Source organism: Cetorhinus maximus, chromosome 1, assembly GCF_964194155.1.
Source record: "Cetorhinus maximus chromosome 1, sCetMax3.hap1.1, whole genome shotgun sequence".
Taxonomy (NCBI): Eukaryota; Metazoa; Chordata; class Chondrichthyes; order Lamniformes; family Cetorhinidae; genus Cetorhinus; species Cetorhinus maximus.
The window spans coordinates 121,698,715-121,714,470 of NC_135879.1; the positions used below are offsets into that span (position 1 = coordinate 121,698,715).

The window sequence follows — 15,756 nt, forward strand, 5'->3', positions numbered from 1 at the left end:
TTTACAATCTATATATTGATGATTTGGATCAAGGGGCCAAATATATGGTAGCTAAAATTGCCAATAATACCAAGAGGAGGTAAAGAGTCTACAAAAGGTTATAGATAGGTTAAGTGAGTGGGCAAAAAAATGTCAGATAGAGTATATTGTAGGAAAATGTGAACTTGTCCACTTTGGCAGGAAGAATAGAAAAGCTGTATGTTATTTAAATGGAGAGCGATTGCAGAACTTGGTGGTACAGAGGGATATGGGTGTCCCGGTACACAAAAAGTTATCATGCAGGTACTGTGAGGAACCCATTTTTTGGAAAATTGGAAGGACGCTGAATTTTGGACACTCCCTCTTGATTTGATTTTTAAATGTCTACAAGTTTAATTCTGGGCTGTGAATATGCCATTTTTTTCAAGAGACCACAGGTCAAAAGCTAGATGTCCAGTGGGGACACCTGGTGAGAAAGTAGTTACTTTGTTTATCTGAGTTAAAGGAGAACTGCTGTTGCTGGGCTAGGGACTCTTGATGATTGGTTGAAAACACCTGGCCTGAGAGAAGTATTCTCAGAACATTATATTCGTTTTGAACTCAGAGTCAGAGAATTTGTGTGTGCCTTGGAGGCAGGCTGCAAAAGGAAGAATCTCTCTCCCCACACCCCCCACCATTATATCACATGCAGCCCGGAGTGGGTTAACCCTCAGTCAGAAAATCCTCATCAGAATAACTCCTTTGTGTTTTGAAAGTCTGTAAGTTGTGACAAGTGAGAGTTTTCAAAGACAGTGTGTCACCAAGGATCCATCTGAAAGGGTTGATCTACTGTGACCGGAATTCTGTCAGATCAACAGGGTCGAGACCTTTTTGAACTTAATCCATTTAAAACTGTTCCCATACTCCAGCCTCTGCAGAGAACATGTTTGTTTTGTCCTGTTTTGTGTTTGTGTGCAAGTGTATGGGTGTTGGGATTTCTTTTTTTTAAGAGAAAAATCATTACACTTCCAAATTCCAAATTGCATGTTAACCAGTTTTGCAACTTGTTTTAAAAAATAAATTATTTTATAATAAATCAATTATTTTGTATTTATTGAAAGAAACCTGGTTAAATTCATTTTATGCTGGGTATAGCAGTATCAAAGGTAAACAATAGGCCATTTTGGTGAGTGAATTAAACATTTAAACTTTAGTTGTGACTTATGGAGAAGTGGGGCTAGAATTGACTATGCGCTTCTCCCATCACGGTCCATAACAGTACAACAAGTGATTGGAAGGCAAATAGAATGTTGATATTTATGGCAAGGGGAATGGGATATAAAAGTAGGGAAGTTTTACTACAGCTGCACAGGGCCTTGGTGAGACCACTTCTGGAGTACTGTGTACAGTTTTGGTCTCCCTATTTGAAAAAGGATAAAATAGAATCAGAAGCAGTTCAGAGAAGGTTCACTCGACTCATACCTGGAATGAAGGGCTTTTCTTATATAAAATAAAGGTTGAACAGGTTGAGCCTTTACCCATTGGAGTTTAGAAGAATGAGAGGTGATCTTATGGAACATATAAGATCCTGAGGGGACTTGATAGGGCGGATACTGGGAGGATGTTTCCTCTTACAGGGGAGACTAGAACTAGAGGACACAGTTTAAGAATGAGTTCTCCCTTTTAAGATGGAGAAATGTTTTCACCCTAAGTGTCATTAGTCTGTGGAATTGTCTTCCCCAGAAAGCAGTGGAAGCTGGGTCATTGAATTTATTCAAGGCTGAGTTAGATAGATTTTTGATTGACAAGGAAATCGGGTGAGGTGGGGGGGAAAAAAGGAAATTGGAGTTGAGACCACAACCAGATCGGTCATGATCTTATTGAATGGCACAGCAGGCTTGAAGGGCCAAATGGCCTACTCCTGCTCCTACATCTTATGTTCCTATGATGACCCTCTTTAAAGGCATTGTTTTGAACTTCCATTTGTTGGCGCTAGTATTATCAGTGCAAAATAGGTGGGAACTGCTGAACCAACAAAAAAGAATAAGGAAGTTTAAATATAGGCTACGGTGAATGTAAATATGTTACCACAACCCCTAATGCTGGTTTAAAAGTCATTTCACCCAAAGCCAATCCCACCCACGAAACTGGCCATGTCCCCCGATCGAATGATAAGGATAGCGAGTTTCCACTGATTGTGGTCATTTGCAGCTGTTTGAGGAGGTTCTGTACATGAATGTACATGCAAAGGAAAAGCTCATGTTCTATTATGCTTATCAAATGCATTTGTTCACAAAAGATTTTACATTTGCAGAAAAAGGAACTATACATTTTTCAGAAAAACAATTACAAGTGCAATTTATGCCCAGTTTCCCAATTGTGAACTAAACAGTTCACTCCACCTGACTCCCTAATATCTAACTTAAGTTTGCCCTTCACAACCTGTGACTGGCTTATCGGAAAGTTACACTTCAGGTTTATGTCCTCTTATCCTTCATACATCCGTATGTTCAACACTTGTTTATTTTAGCCCTTCCCTCTGAGGCATATCATGTTCTCCTTAAGGACCTGCACTGTCCTCTTATGTCTTAATGAGCAGAACCGTACATATAATCTAAGTGCACTGTGCAGCGTCTCCTCTGAGAATTTGAACGTAAGTCATTTAGCTATCATCCTACTTGTCTGATAGCTGTCTCAACTATTCAGATATAGTGAGTAGCAAATCTACATAGGCCTCCAGGTTGTTCTCTTATCAGTCCATAGGCCTGGTGATCCAACATAATCTACTGCTCGGCCCATATTCAATGTTGTTGGACATTTTGTACAACTTTTGCTGGCTGGAAAGAGGTGATAGGAAGCTTTATCTTATAAAATTTGATTTCCTTATTTACTTGGTAATCTCTGTGCTTTCTAATCTAATTTTCCACATTAGTCTGACACACCTGCACAGAAGGGAATCAATCTCTGATTATTGCCTAACCTCTGGTGTGACTGAGACTCACCACATTAGAATTGATAACATGAATCTATCTCATAACACAGTGGTACAACAGTTGAGGTAATAATGCATCATGTCACCTCATTATCTATTCAACTTTTTTCTAGTGCAATATACCAACAATGCAGCCCCAATTGAAAAAGAAAAGCAAAAATTGTCATCTATAACCAAGCAGAATTCTCTCAGCACTGCGTTAAGAGTATCAGCCTCTTGCTACCACATTGAAAGTACCATCACTCAGCCAAGCTGAAGGAATATTTATTAGAAATTAAGGATAACTTCTCCCGAGTAACTATAAAATATTTTCCAAGCTGGTTGAAAGAACTAAAGTTTTGAGTTCCCAGCATCTTCGAGAAATTCTAAGCCTCCTTTATTCACCATTTTTTAAAGTTTCAGCTCATAGGCTGATTTTGAAAAATCATCTAACATTACAGAAATGTTATTGTAATACTAATAAAATTCAACTAAAATATACAGCAGAATTGTGAAAACCTGCTCCTGATGTGAGTATAAATTGAATAATATTACATAGAGATTAGCACCAATAATGTGCAGCACTTGGATTTTATAAAAACAAAAAACTGCGGATGCTGGAAATCCAAAACAAAAACAGAACCTTAAACTAGCTTATATTTCACCCCTCTCCTATTTTTACTCAGTTCTGTTGAAGGGTCATGAGGACTCGAAACGTCAACTTTGTTCTTCTCCGCCGATGCTGCCAGACCTGCTGAGTTTTTCCAGGTAATTCTGTTTTTACTTTGGATTTTATGTCTAACCCAATTATTTGATTTGTGCTCCCATCCAGCAGAACTACTGCAATTTAGTGACTTAAACATTCCACATTAAAAATAAGGCGTTTTGGAGACTTTAATACTGATTTACCAGTTTCCTGTTTTTCATTTTAATCTTCTTTCCATCTATATTCTCTGTTTTTACATTTTCATACATATATTTCAGCATTAACATATTTATATTTGTTTAGTTTGTTTCATGTTTAAGCACCAAATTCATACCTGATGTACTTGCACCATTTAATCATCCATTCTGATCTTTTTAATTGATCAGTAAGAAGACAACAGTTTGGTCAAGTGTTATCAACCCAATTTAAAAATAACAATAAATGTGCCTCTTTTAAAGGGGCCCAACTAATAGAAAACTGTATCATATTAAAGAAAGGAAAATTGAACCATTCATTATAAAGTTGAGGCCTACCTTGTTAAAATATGGTCTCTGATTGGCTGAAATCAGTTTCACAGACTTGTATTTTCTCCTTATCAAAATATATCATGTCACATCATTCCAGTGACCAGGCCAGTGTGAGGAATTTCAAAGACTCATGGGGATATCATTAATGGACTCGGAAACTGGACATGTTGAAATGATTTATCTGACTGGTATCAGCCTAAGAGTTAATCAGATGAGGTTTGATGTTACTTTATGATGCAAACGTGTGTAGTCACTTCTTTCTTAATCAATTAGCATGCTGCTGAGATTAAATACTACAACAGCTCAAGGTATACTTCAGTTGTATAGTCTGGGTTTCTAATGCTTTTTTTCTTCTTTCATGGCTAGGGTAGTATTTTCTCCTCAGATGGTCATACCTACCATACACAAATAGGTTTCTGCAGAAAGATGAAGTGACAAAGCACATTCTCCCACAACTGAAGAGTATATTTTGAAATAATCAAATCAGGAACAAAAAAATAAGGCAGCCTGATATGTCAATCACGCCTTACCAAAGAGAACGTTACACAGCCTACGTTTCCAATGTCCATTATATTAGCTACACTAGAATCACCCCCAGACAAGGCACAGTAACTTGGCTTAAAAATACCAGAAGAGGGTCAGTTCACGAAGATATTTCCAGATTTTGACAATGTTCCTGATAACATCATGACATCCAAGCAGCTGTCTGTTGTGGATGGTGGCTCTTTGGTTGTATCAAATTGTACAGCACAGGAGGAGGCCATTCAGTTCATCATGCCCGTGCCAGCCCTTTGAAAGAGCTGTACAATTGATCCTTCTCCTCAATTCTTTCCCCATAACCCTTTTGAAAGTTACTATTGAATCTGCTTCCTTCATCCTTGCAGGAAATGCATTTCAGATTATAACAACTGGCTGTGTAAAACAGGTTCTCTTCATCTACCTCTTACCATTTTGTCAATTTTCTTAAATCTGTACCTGGCTTGTAGTTTTCAGTTGTTCTGTGCTCGATTATGTGAGCCTGGTGACAGGGCACAATTTCAAAATTTGCAGATGTTCCGAAACTTGGAGGCATTGTAAACTGTGAGGAGGATGGTATAGAATTTCAAAGAGACATAGACAAGTTGGTGGAATGGGCGGGGAGGTGGCAGATGAAATTCAATAGGTAGAAATGTGAGTGATTCATTTTGGCAGGAAGAACATGGACAGTATAAAATTAAGGCTACAACTCTAAAGTGGATGCAGGAGCAGAGGGACCTGGGTTTCTATATTCTTAAGTCATTGAAGGTGGCTTAGAGTATAAGAGCAAGGAGGTTATATTGAACTTGTATAAGACACTAGTTCAGTTTCAGCTGGAGCATTGAGTCCAGTTCTGGGCGCCACACTTTAGGAAGGATGTGAAGGTACTGGAGAGAGTGCAGAAAAGATTCCCGAGAATGGTTCCAGGGATGAGCAACCTCAGTTACAAAGATAGAGGATATTTGATAGAGGTATTCAAAATCACAAAGGGCCTGGACAGAGTAGATAGAGAGAACCTGTTCCCACTTGTGAAAGGATCGAAAGCGAGAGGGTAGAGATTTAAAGTAATTGGCAAAAGAAACAAAAGCGATAAACGAAAAACTTTTTCAAGCAGCAAATAGTTAAGGTTTGGAATGCACTGCCTGAGAGTTTTGGGTGGGGGGAGGGGGCGAAGTTTCAATCAAGCCATTCAAAAGAGAATTACACTGTTATTTTGAAAGGAAGAATGTGTGGGGCTATGGGGAGAAGGCAAAAGAATGGCAGTAGGTGAATTGGTCATTCAGAGGGAGAATATAGACATGATGGGCCAAATGGCCTCCTACTGCACGACAACAATTCTGTGGCCAACCAACCCCCTGGGAGCAGTTTGGTTGTCCATACTTGCCCTTTTTCCATGGAAACTGAATGTGGGTGATTTTGAGGTGCACTGGGGTCAGGTTTGAGATTTTAAAATTTTTCACACCTTAACTGACCCAAACTCACTCTTTTGAGCTCTAAAAATTCCCCACATGCCTCCATTTCAAAAACTAAAGCATCCTATCTGCTTTTTTTAACAGTCTTAGCAACTTTGTCTTCCACCTTCAAAGATTATTTATTAGGTTGTTGAGTTTCTGGGTTATCATAAACATTTCAGCTCAGCCAATCATTGAATCAGCATATTAGTTCAGCCATACATTCTTATGGTTGGATGAAGATTTTCAGGTCATGGGTGCTGTAATATGCATTTAAGGGATAGCAGCATGACATCACTAGAAGGGAAGTGTGTCACACAATTCAGATTTAGTGCACTAGAGAAAAGGCTGATGAAATTACAAAGAGCTGTGAACTGATCCAAACAGATCATACACAACGGTACCTTCAAGCAATAGAAATGGTCATCCAGTATCATGTCAGAATCATTTACAGAATCTACAGAATGAGGTGACTAGCCATCCAGAAAATGACGATGATGCTCTTGAAGAAATGATGAATGATGAAAACATGTTTCACACCGTCAATCTTGTGGAAAACATAGACACCATCACACCATCTGGAGTCTTTGTCAAGATTCAAATTATTTGTCCTAAGAAAGTTGGTAGCTATTCGTTATTGGCCAAGATTGACAAAGGGACATGTGCCAACATATTACCTCTGCGGATTCTAAAAATCATGTATCCACACATGTAGAGGGTATACAATGGTTCACTAATTCCATGTACACAATCTATGGCCCTGGAATGCAAGCACAATCAATCCTCCTAGGTGTCACAAATGTTCTACATTGTGGAGACTAAAGGCCAGTGATTGTAGGTCTAGTGAGACACCATGATCTTGCACTCGTGACAATCCAAGGAATCAGTCAGACCTCATACAGCAGATCAACCTCAGAAGCTACTTCTATCCCCTCAGTTTATGACCTAACATTGAAATATCCAGAATGTTTCAACAAAGCTGGGAGGTTCAAAGAAAATACAATATTGCCCTTGCAGGAGAATGTAAGTCCATCAACTGATCTGGTATATTTTGTGCAATGCAAATACCAGCAGCTACAAGAAGAAATGGTGAAGGATTACACACTACAGGCACTGCAAAACCATCTTCAAAGGACGGATTGATTCGATTCAGCATGTTCACAAATATATGAGGCCACTTTGGCCTTATTGTGATGAGCTGGGCTTCTCCCGGAAAGTCATTTTTAAAGGCAGGCAGGTCAGCAAACCAGAATCTTTGCATTCTGATATTCTTCAACAACTTCATCACTCACACATGGGCATAGATTGGACAAGAAAGCTCATGAGAGAGACAGTCTATTGGCCGGGTATGAACAACGACATTGAAATTGTCGTCAAGAATGCGAGGCATGTCAAGCACATATGCCAAGTCAGCACAAAGCACCATTGATTTCACATGAATTTCCTACCCATCCTTGGTCCAAAATCACATCCAACCTCTTTCATGTCCATGGCACTGACTACATCGTCATTGATGACTACTTTACCAAGTACACCATTATTTGGCAATTGCGCAATATGTCAAGCACAAATGTCACACACACACGCTAAGTGCTATTTTCAGTTTATTTGATGTGCCAAGAGAGATCCTTATGGATAATGATCCACAATTTATCGGTAAGCTATTTCAGGATAAGTGTGGGAAGTGAAATATTGATCACACTACTTCTCCTCCTCATTACCCTATGTCTAGTGGCTTAGCTGAATGAATTATTTGCATGGTGAAATGTCTAATTCTCAAATGTAGACAGACCAAGCAAGATCTACACAATGCAATGTTACATCTGAGAGCAACGCCTTTAAGTGCAAATATTCCATCACCAGCAGAGCTCACGTTTGGCAAGCCAGTGCGTATCAATTTACTTACTCAATTTACCCATTCTATTCTTTCAGAAACTAGAGAGCAACTTTTAAAATTGCAATGCAAGGACAAATCAGACCCATTCCAGCTCCTCAACCATCGTACTGTCCTATTGCAGCTAGGACAGCACCCAGAATGCAACCAGGAACAAGATCCAAGAATGACAACCCCACAGATCACTGTGAGCAATTAAGGAAACCCTCCAGACAAGGTTACCGATACAAAGTCTGGGCATACCAGCAGATTACCTCTACGCCTTAGAGACTCAGATTCATCTGTTTGATACACTTATGTAATGGTAACTAAACATGAATTTGTATTGTAAATAGTTATACTTCTTTGGAAGGAGGCAAATTATTTTTAAAAAAGAAAGGATGTTGTAATTTGTCTTTAAGGGAAGTGCGTCATGTGATCCATCCTTAGTTTCATTTTGCGTTTGAGTTGAGCACACACAGATACAGCTCTGATGTCTTCAAGCTTTCCAACTATTTATAACGGTTCTCATGTGCCTATTCTAAATAAAGGAAACCGTAACATGTTTACACAATCTCTTATGAGTGATTGGTGTTTATATCAGTAAAACTACATGATATTGGGAACCACCACCTGTGTTTTTCCTTGCCTGATGGTTGAATGTTAGTTGTTTATTTGATGATAGGGAACAGATACTTGGGCGTCAATGTTAACAACTTCCCCCATGATGACAGGGGAGTGTCAGCGGATAAGACCATAAGATGATAAGATGTAGGAGCTGAAGTAGGCCATTCAGCCCATCAAGTCTGCTCCGCCATTCAATAAGATCATGGCTGATCTGATAATCCTCAACTCCACTTTCCTGCCTTTTCCCCATAACCTTTGATTCCCTTACTGATTAAAAAACTGTCTATCTCAGCCTTGAATATACTTAAAGACACAGCCTCTACAGCCTCCTGAAGTAAAGGATTCCACAGATTCACTACCCTCTGAGAGATGAAATTCTTCCTCATCCCTGTTTTAAATGGGCAATCCCTTACTCTGAGATCATGTCTTCTGGTCCTAGACTCTCCCACAAGGGGAAACAGCATCTCAGCATCTACCCTATCAAGCCCCCTAAGAACCTTAAGGGCTGAATTTTCCCCCCATCGGGGGGTTGTGCGGGGGCGGGCGGCAGCAAGCACGACCCTGATCAGCGCCCCTGATTGGGTGCGTGCTGCCATTTTACGTTGGCAGGCCAATTAAGGCCCGCCCAGCGTGACATGCGCCCGGAAGTGCTGAGTGCTCCCTGTGTGGGCAGCGGGGGAATTCCCTGATTCCGGGCCTGTGGTCTTTTGTGCACGCGTGCGAAAGAGCGCAGAAATCTCCCAGAGGCAAAGAGGTGCCTCAGGGAGATTAGTTTAAGGTTCAAACACTTAAATATAGAATTGAAAATATTTTAAGACATGACTCCTCATATGACAGTGTCACATGAGCTGGGACATGTCAAGGAACTTTAATTTAAAAAATTATTTAATTTATAAACACTTCATGAAACGTCATCCCGCCTGTGGATGAGGTTCCATGAAAAATGCGAAGGCCGCCTGGGCTTTTCGCCTGCCCACCAACCTTAAGGTTGGACGGGCAGCTCACTTAATTGATTTAATTAGTTTTAAGCAGGCCTTAATAGGCCTCTGAGAGTTCGGCGGGCGCACAGCCGACTCGGCTGCACGCCTGCCGAACTGAAAATCTAAATGATGCGCGATGATGTCGGGACGCATGCCCGACGTCACCATGCATCATTTTACACGTTGGCGAGTGGAGCCCACCCCCCACATGTCGATCAGAAAATTCTCCCCAATCTGTTTCAATAAGGTCACCTCTCATTCTTCTAAATCCCAATGAGTACAGGCCCAATCTACTCAACCTCTCCTCATAAGATAATCTCTCCATACCCAGAACCAACTTAGTGAACTTTCTCTGGACTGCCTCCAATGCCAGTATATCTTTCCTTAGTACTTGCCAGTATTATTTTTGTTATTAGTTTGGTAATTGCATTGTTGGCATGTTTGTAGGGCATAGAAGCATGTGTTGGAAACTAGTATTTATGTTGGATCAGTAAGGAGTGCGTGAGAAGACAGACAACTACACCAGAGTGAGACGGAGATTGAGTGAGTAGTGAATTAGGTTCACGTGGGAATTCGGTGCACATGGGAAAGAGGTGTGGTATACATAGGAATTATTCTAAATTAATTAAGTGAGTAATTAAATTAATTTAACTAAATAACATAAGTAACAATGGCAGGACAGGTGTTATGTTGCAGTTGTGGAATGTGAGAGCTTTTGGAAGCCAAGGTGATCTGTGACAAACGCATTTGCAGAAAGTGTAAGCAGCTGGAGGAATTCCAGATCAGGATTATTGATCTGGAATCTGAACCACAGACAATGCGCAACATAAGGGAGGGGGAGAAATACCTGGATACTTTATTCCAGAAGACGGTCACGCCTCTTAGAATAGGGTCATCTGTTTTGGTCAGCGTTGAGGGACAGAAGGATGTGACCGTGAGTGAGGCAGGTAATGGGACCGAGCAGACAGTGGTGGAGGAGCCTCTGACTTTGCAATTGTCAAACAGGTTTGAGGTGCTCACAACTTGTATGGATGAAAGCAACGTTTGCAAGGTGGATGAGCTGGCTGGCCATGGCACTGTGGTACAGGAAACTGTTCAGGTGGGTGGAGCAAACAGGAATGCAGTGGTAGTAGGGGATAGTATAGTGAGGAGGATTGACACCGTTCACTGCAGCAAAGAGCAAGAATCCAGATGGCTCTGTTGCCTGCCTGGTGCCAGGGAACTGGCACCAGTACTGGGGAAAGTGGAGGCTGTACTGTTGAGATGGTCTACACCTGAGACATGTATTCTTGCAAATTGCATAACTAGGAAAGTAGAGAGGACTTTAAACAAAATGGAGGGTGGATGGGGGAGGTGGGGTTGCAGGTGAGGGATCAAATCAGGTAGATGTAGCAAATCAAGGTGTAGATTCAAAGCAGGACACCATAATAGTAATTTGGGAAATGAAGGTCATATAATAGCAGGAAGGGACAGAGAGATAAAGCCTAAGAATACACCAATAGTCAAAGCTAGATGTTACAAAGATAACAAAAAGACAAAACTAAAGGTTCTGTGTCTGAATGTGTGTAGAATTCATAACAAAGTAAATGAATTGATCGCGCACATTGAAGTAAATAAATATGGTCTGATAGCCATTGTGGAGACGTGGCTGCAGGATGACAAGGATTGGGCCCTGAATATTGTGGGATATATGATATTCAAGAAGAATAGGAAGCTAGGTAAAGATGGAGGGGTAGTTGATGTAGGATCGTTGATTAAGGGTGGTATTGGTGCAATAGTTATTAGAGATGATCTTGGTTTGGGAGATCAGGATGTAGAATCGTTATGGGTGGAGATGAGCAATATTAGGGGAAAGAAGTCACTAGTGGGAGTGGTCTACAGGCCCTCTGACAGTAACTATGATGTAGGACAAAGTATAAAAGAAGAAATATTGGGTGCTTGTGATAAAGGGACAGCGATAATCATGGGCAATTTTAACCTACATATAAACTGGAAAAATCAGATTGGAAGTAGTAGTCTGGGTGAGGAAGCCATAGAATGCTTTTGAGTAGCACATGCTGGGACCAACCAGAGAGCAGGTTATATTAGACTTGGTATTGTGTTATGTGACATGATTAGTTAATGACCTCAGAGTGAAGGCACCCCTAGATAGTGACCACAATATGATTGAATTTTACATACAATATGAAAGGGAGAAGAGTAGGTCTAAGACTAGTATTTTAAACTTAAAATAAGAACATGTGAGCATGAAAACTGAACTAGATGAAGTGAACTGGGATACTAGGCTAGGGGATAGATCAATAGAGAAGCAGTGGCAGACATTTAAGGGGATATTTCAGAATACTCAGAATAAGCATATTCCTACTATAAATAAAAACTCCCTGACTATCCCGACTCAAACCAACGCCCCACTGACCAGACCTGAATAGACCCCAGCACCGGACTACCACTCTGATCTGACTCGACCTGACTAGCCCCAACCTGACTACCCCTCCTGATCCAGCCCAACTAACCTCTGGCCAACTTACCCACTCACCCACCTACTGATCTCACCTGACTGCCACCCTACCCACCTGCCACCCTACCCACTTACCATGCTACCCACCTGCCACTTTACCAACCTGCTGCCCTACCTCCCTGCCCAACTACCCACCTACCAACCTACTCAGATGCCACCCTACCTACCTGCAACCCTTCCACTCTATCCATCTACAATCTCACTCGGCTGCCACCTACCACCATACCCATCTGCCACCTTACCCACACTGCCCACTTACCCACATACCTCACCCAACCACCCCTCCCATTTACTCATTCACCCATTCACTAACATTCACACTGGACATTTAAACTTACAGCAGCTAGTGCAGTAAAAAAGCTGGGGGTGGGGGTGGGGGTGGCTTTTGCACTGATTCTCTTCGCTGCTCTCTGCAAGGATTCATGTGCTGAGGGAATTCTTCTGCATCGTGCATTGGAAGACTGGCCTTTTTAAATGTACCCAGGCAAGTGGGAAGTTTTCAGCCTGATCAATATCGGATGAAGGGGTTCATATAGTGATCAGAAGATTTGGGCCCTCGTGTATTATTGGAAAACTTTTTGTTTTAGCAAGAAAACATCTGAAGCTGCATTTGGACACCAAACCTGACATTTGAAAGGCAGCCATTGAGCACGTTGGCTTATGCTGTCTATTCAATCACCGTAGATAAATGCTGAGCTCTTCACCATTCAGGATAAAGCTCTAATTTTTTACTAGTTACATTTACCAGGATTCAATGAAGAATGAATAATTAATTCTTATTTTTAATAGCTGATTAAATATTTAGAGAATGGTTTTAGAGAATATGTTTCACAGTAGAAAGATAGTAGGCTGGAGATTGAATCTTGCCTAAAAAATAATAGTAAATCTTGAGCAATGTGTCTGTTATAGTTAGTGCCTAGAATTATAATTTTAACTGATGTTTAATATTAGATAAGACCACATTTCATTCATTAGCCATTCCTAGTATCAAAATACAAGAATTTTTACGGCACAGAACAGAGCCTATAGTTGTAAAACCAATTCTGCAGTAATATCAAAGCATTTTTTGTTGAGTTAACAGAAATGCAACAATGCTTTTTGTAGGTTCAAGATCCAGTTAGTATAAGAAAAGGGAAATAAATAAATCATAACAGCAGCACTGGTTAAAGAGTAAGCATAAGTATTTGGGCAATCATTTTATACATTGGGAATACTGTGAGCTTTTACTTCTTCACAGTTAAGGTGACAATATCAGGTCCAATTCCAGAGGATTACTTTACATAGTTGGACAACTGCTACGCTACAAAAAATTATACCAAACTTTAAATAATGTAAGGAAAACCAATGTGAACCATTTCCTCTCCAGGCATATTCCATGCTGAACATTAATGTTTTATAATAACAACACAAAAAGACAATCCTTCTGGATTAGGAAAGCATTGCTATTTTTCAACATCAATGAATTTTTATTCTGTTATAGTAGAGTGAATAACTTCTTGCAAATTCTATTTTATATCACCACAGCCCTCCCAAGTCAGCACAAATGATAGATTCAGAAGTCAAACATCTGGGTGTCTTTCCCTGTATATTTCACTAACTTCCTCTTCAATCTTGTAAAAAATATTTTTTTTTTAGGATTTGTTCATCTACTACTCTTTTAAGTCCATTTGATTTTATAATTTTGAATTTCGTCTGAGTTCCAAAGATATCCTCTTGGAACATTTCCCAGACATAGAAGGGAATTTTATGGAGCCCGCAAGAGTGGGAAATATGGCGTGCAGGGTGACTTAATTAGACTGGATGCAAAATCTTGATTTCCTGACGGGGGGTTGAGATGCATAGCTAAAGTCAGCAGTATGTTTGCGGCATGTTGAGCTGAATTTTGGCGGGTTCATACTTGTAATACATTTACATTCCATGAATACTCAATAGCATAAGAGTTTTTTATAATTACATCCAACCTTCAAGGTAAAGTCAGCAATGCACAAGAATTTCATGGCACCCGGGTCACATTTGTTTGTAGGTGGCATGCACCAGTTGACTTTGTGCAGCTGCGTGTAAGGTCTGCGGTTTTCCTTGTTTAACTCTACGGCACAAGGGAGGGGAGCAGGAGAATGGCACTTGCATAGAGGCTCGGGACCAGCAAGGCCAAGTCAGCGGTGAGGGGTTGCTGGGTAGGGCGTTGTGGATTGAGGGTTCATTGGGGGGGGCCAGGAGAGGGTGTTGGGGGCTTGGAAGAGTGAAGTGGGAAGTTGCCTACTGTCCTGATGTAAACAGGGGAAGGGAGATGGGAACCGTCATTTAGGTAAGAAAATAAAGGGCCCAAAGAGTGGCGTCAGTACTGTCCAAATGTGGGTCCATCTCAGGCTGTTGACTGGCAGAGTCCTTATAGGGCTTCGAGTTCACCTTCAACATTTCAATTAGCCCCACTGAGGGTGATCTCAGGCAATGTCCTTTGCAATGCATAGAAAGGAGGGAGGACCAGCTGACTCTGCGAGTTCAACCATGTCCCCCAGAGTGGCAAGTACTGCACTGGACACTAACCTGAACATTCAATAAAGAGCAAATGCAAAAGCACAGCGTTGTTTCTTCTACAAAAAATAAAATGTCCCTAACTCCCCTGTAACAGCCAATATGTGCCAGCCCTGTCTTCCATTCTTAATTAGCACCTTTCTTAGACAATATCACCACCTTCAACACCTCTTTGATCCTTTTGTCTGTAACATCTTTTGATTATCTGCTCCTATCACTGCTTGCTTATCTCCACAATCACCACACCCTCAACTTCTCTCTCTCCCCCCACCCCCCCACCTTAAACCAGCTTATATTTCATCTTTCTCCTAACTATGCTTCAGTTCTGCCGAAGGGTCATGAAGACTCGAAACGTTGACTGATTTCTTCTCCACCGATGCTGCCAGACCTGCTGAGTTTTTCCAGGTAATTCTGTTTTTGGTGTGCCAGTACAGTTAGCTCTCGGACTGAGCTTTTTTTTTTATTAATTCAGGGGAGTGGGCTTCGCTGGCTGGGCCAGCATTTATTGTCCATTCCTAGTTGCCCTTGAGAAGGTGGTGGTGAGCTGCCTTCTTGAACTGCTGCAGTCCATGTGATGTAGGTACACCCACAGTGCTGTTAGGAAGTGAATTCCAGGATTTTGGCCCAGTGACAATGAAGGAACGGCGATATATTTCCACGTCAGGATGGTGAGTGACTTGGAAAGGAAATTCCAGGTTGGTGGTGTTCCTATCTATCTGTTGCCCTTGTCCTTCTAGATGGTACCGGTCGTGGGTTTGGAAGGTGCTAACTAAGGAGCCTTAGTGAATTCCTGCAGTGCATCTTGTAGATGGTACACAATGCTGCTACTGTGCATTAGTGATAGAGAGTGAATGTTTGTAGGTATGGTGCCAATCAAATCAGGCTGCTTTGTCCTGGACAGTGTCAAGCTTCTTGAGTGTTGTAGGAGCTGCACTCATCCAGGCAAATGGGGAGTATTCCATCAGACTTCTGACTTGTGCCTTGTTGATGGTTGACAGATTTTGGGGAGTCAAGAGTGAGCTACTTGTCGGAGGATACCTAGCTTCTGATCCGCTCTTGTAGCCACGGTATTTATATGACTAGTCTAGTTCAGCTTC

The 15,756-nt window shown here is 41.1% G+C and overlaps 1 long non-coding RNA gene across 1 annotated transcript in view; it reads left to right on the forward strand.

Moving 5' to 3' along the window:
- LOC144683048 (uncharacterized) overlaps positions 1-8,556 on the forward strand; it is a 55,385-nt gene extending 46,829 nt beyond the window's left edge. Inside the window, exon 4 of the long non-coding RNA XR_013577166.1 lies at positions 8,062-8,556. This is a non-coding gene — a long non-coding RNA (uncharacterized LOC144683048). The remainder of the gene's footprint in view (positions 1-8,061) is intronic.
- The last annotated feature ends 7,200 nt before the right edge of the window (positions 8,557-15,756 follow it).